Below are 3288 nucleotides of genomic sequence, written 5' to 3' on the forward strand. Positions count from 1 at the left end.
GACCTATTTGTTGCAAAGTAATAACCACTTACTTTCAACACATTTCTATTGGTCATCCTGTACATCAATACATTATACAAAATTAGTGCATTCTCGTGTAAATTAGCGCAAAATCGTACAATTTTCTTTAATCAATAATTAAAACATGATTATTTACAAAATAGAGGGCTTTTTTGTTTAATTTGACCTGATACATACGATGACAGATGTCGCTCTTATCTATCATATCATGCATGATCATTCGCTAATCTTTTATAATTAATATCTCGATCATTATTGCGATTTTCGTAAAACGATATTAGACTTTTTTGTTTATTTCAATTCGCTCTATGTCCTTATGAGAGTTTATGAAATCGAACTGATATTCTATATTCCGTATTCAAAGATAAAACCATAGGATGGCAGAAGATCAAAACGACATATTGTTTCATACAGTTATAACGACATAAAAATATAATCATTTTATTGTACGTACACTGTAAAAACTGATGTATTAAATTTAACGTTTCATGTATGTCCCAAATCATCCACTCTCATTTATGTGTAAATCTGATACAAAACAAATGTGGTAAAATGTAACGTCAGGAATCAAAGTTTGTGTTAAATTGACATATATATTATGTTAAACTAACTAAAATAAAACTTTAACATTTAAGAGAAGTATTAATCTACGGTTTTGATTAAATGAAAATTGACATAATCTAAATTGACATAATCTATGTTGACATATTAAATATGTCAATTTAACACAACCTGTGATTCCTTTGGTATTCAAGTATTAAATTCTTGTGTTAATTTTTCCCATATTATGCATGTTACTTTTTACACATTTGTTTTGTGTTAAATTTACACATAAATGAGAGTGGATGATTTGGGACACGTGAAATGTGCTAAATTTAATACATCAGTGTTTACAGTGTAGAAAATCTCGAATTATACTTACTACACAGTCCTGTAGTTTGGTAAACTGTTTTATAGTCATTGCAACTAAAGCTGAATGGAATTATATTCAGAGTTTATGAGAATTATATTCAAAGAAAAATACACGTATATATATATAAGTGACAAAAAAATGTATACAAGTTTTATGTACAGAAATAATGTGTAAATAGTTTAATAAATTATTCTATGATGAGTTGCAACTAAAGTTGAATTGTTACGAAAACAATATACAGGGTGTCCGGTAACTGATCGAGCAACCGCCGTGTACGGATAGAACGGGTCAAAATAATCATAAAAGTTATATACCATTTTGAAATTTTCTCATTATTTATTCCGTAATTAATTAAAATGTATAAACGAATGAGCGTACGAGAAGCGGTAGGATAGATTCTGTGTGTAAAAGAAATTTCTTACCTCTTAGCAACGATGAGTAAACAGCTGATTTCGAGGCAGAGTAACGTATACGTGTCGCTTGTTACTCCGCCTCGAAATCAGCTGTTTACTCATCGTTGCTAAGAAGTAAGAAATTTCTTTTACACACAGAATCTATCCTACCGCTTCTCGTACGCTCATTCGTTTATACATTTTAATTAATTACGGAATAAATAATGAGAAAATTTCAAAATGGTATATAACTTTTATGATTATTTTGACCCGTTCTATCCGTACACGGCGGTTGCTCGATCAGTTACCGGACACCCTGTATATTGTTTTCGTAACAATTCAACTTTAGTTGCAACTCATCATAGAATAATTTATTAAACTATTTACACATTATTTCTGTACATAAAACTTGTATACATTTTTTTGTCACTTATATATATATACGTGTATTTTTCTTTGAATATAATTCTCATAAACTCTGAATATAATTCCATTCAGCTTTAGTTGCAATGACTATAAAACAGTTTACCAAACTACAGGACTGTGTAGTAAGTATAATTCGAGATTTTCTACACTGTAAACACTGATGTATTAAATTTAGCACATTTCACGTGTCCCAAATCATCCACTCTCATTTATGTGTAAATTTAACACAAAACAAATGTGTAAAAAGTAACATGCATAATATGGGAAAAATTAACACAAGAATTTAATACTTGAATACCAAAGGAATCACAGGTTGTGTTAAATTGACATATTTAATATGTCAACATAGATTATGTCAATTTAGATTATGTCAATTTTCATTTAATCAAAACCGTAGATTAATACTTCTCTTAAATGTTAAAGTTTTATTTTAGTTAGTTTAACATAATATATATGTCAATTTAACACAAACTTTGATTCCTGACGTTACATTTTACCACATTTGTTTTGTATCAGATTTACACATAAATGAGAGTGGATGATTTGGGACATACATGAAACGTTAAATTTAATACATCAGTTTTTACAGTGTACGTACAATAAAATGATTATATTTTTATGTCGTTATAACTGTATGAAACAATATGTCGTTTTGATCTTCTGCCATCCTATGGTTTTATCTTTGAATACGGAATATAGAATATCAGTTCGATTTCATAAACTCTCATAAGGACATAGAGCGAATTGAAATAAACAAAAAAGTCTAATATCGTTTTACGAAAATCGCAATAATGATCGAGATATTAATTATAAAAGATTAGCGAATGATCATGCATGATATGATAGATAAGAGCGACATCTGTCATCGTATGTATCAGGTCAAATTAAACAAAAAAGCCCTCTATTTTGTAAATAATCATGTTTTAATTATTGATTAAAGAAAATTGTACGATTTTGCGCTAATTTACACGAGAATGCACTAATTTTGTATAATGTATTGATGTACAGGATGACCAATAGAAATGTGTTGAAAGTAAGTGGTTATTACTTTGCAACAAATAGGTCGAATCTGAGGTAGCACACATACGTTTTAGAAATGTTTTATAAACGTTAAAACCAAACGTTTCATAACTGTTTCCAAAATGTTTCATAACGTTTCTGAAATGTTTTTCATGAGTAAAAATGTCCACTCAAAAAACGTTAGGTGAAACGTTATTTTTGAAAAAAAATTGTCGAAGAAACGTTTCATAAACGTTTCATAAACGTTTTGAAACGTTTTATAAACGTTTTGTAACGTTTTATAAACGTTTTGAAACGTTTTATAAACATTTTGAAACGTTTTATAAACGTTTCATAAATAAGGTTTCAGAAAGGTTTTTGTTGAAACGTTTCTTATTGGTTTCTTATTGCTTTACAGTTCTGAAACTATAGATACGTTTAAGAAACGTTTCTGATACATGTATGTGTTATCTAGGATGGAATGAGTAAAACGCCATTTTGTAGAGGAAACTTGTCAATTTTATTACCATATATATA

At 28.6% G+C, this 3288-nt stretch overlaps 1 protein-coding gene across 2 annotated transcripts in view; it reads left to right on the forward strand.

Moving 5' to 3' along the window:
* Positions 1-3288, forward strand: part of LOC116842462 — a 259941-nt gene that overhangs the window by 136786 nt on the left and 119867 nt on the right. The gene's annotated exons all lie outside the window — the stretch shown is intronic.

This window comes from Odontomachus brunneus, unplaced genomic scaffold, assembly GCF_010583005.1.
Source record: "Odontomachus brunneus isolate Ranch 3 - 2012 unplaced genomic scaffold, Obru_v1 Obru_scaffold_025, whole genome shotgun sequence".
In the NCBI taxonomy this organism is placed as follows: Eukaryota; Metazoa; Arthropoda; class Insecta; order Hymenoptera; family Formicidae; genus Odontomachus; species Odontomachus brunneus.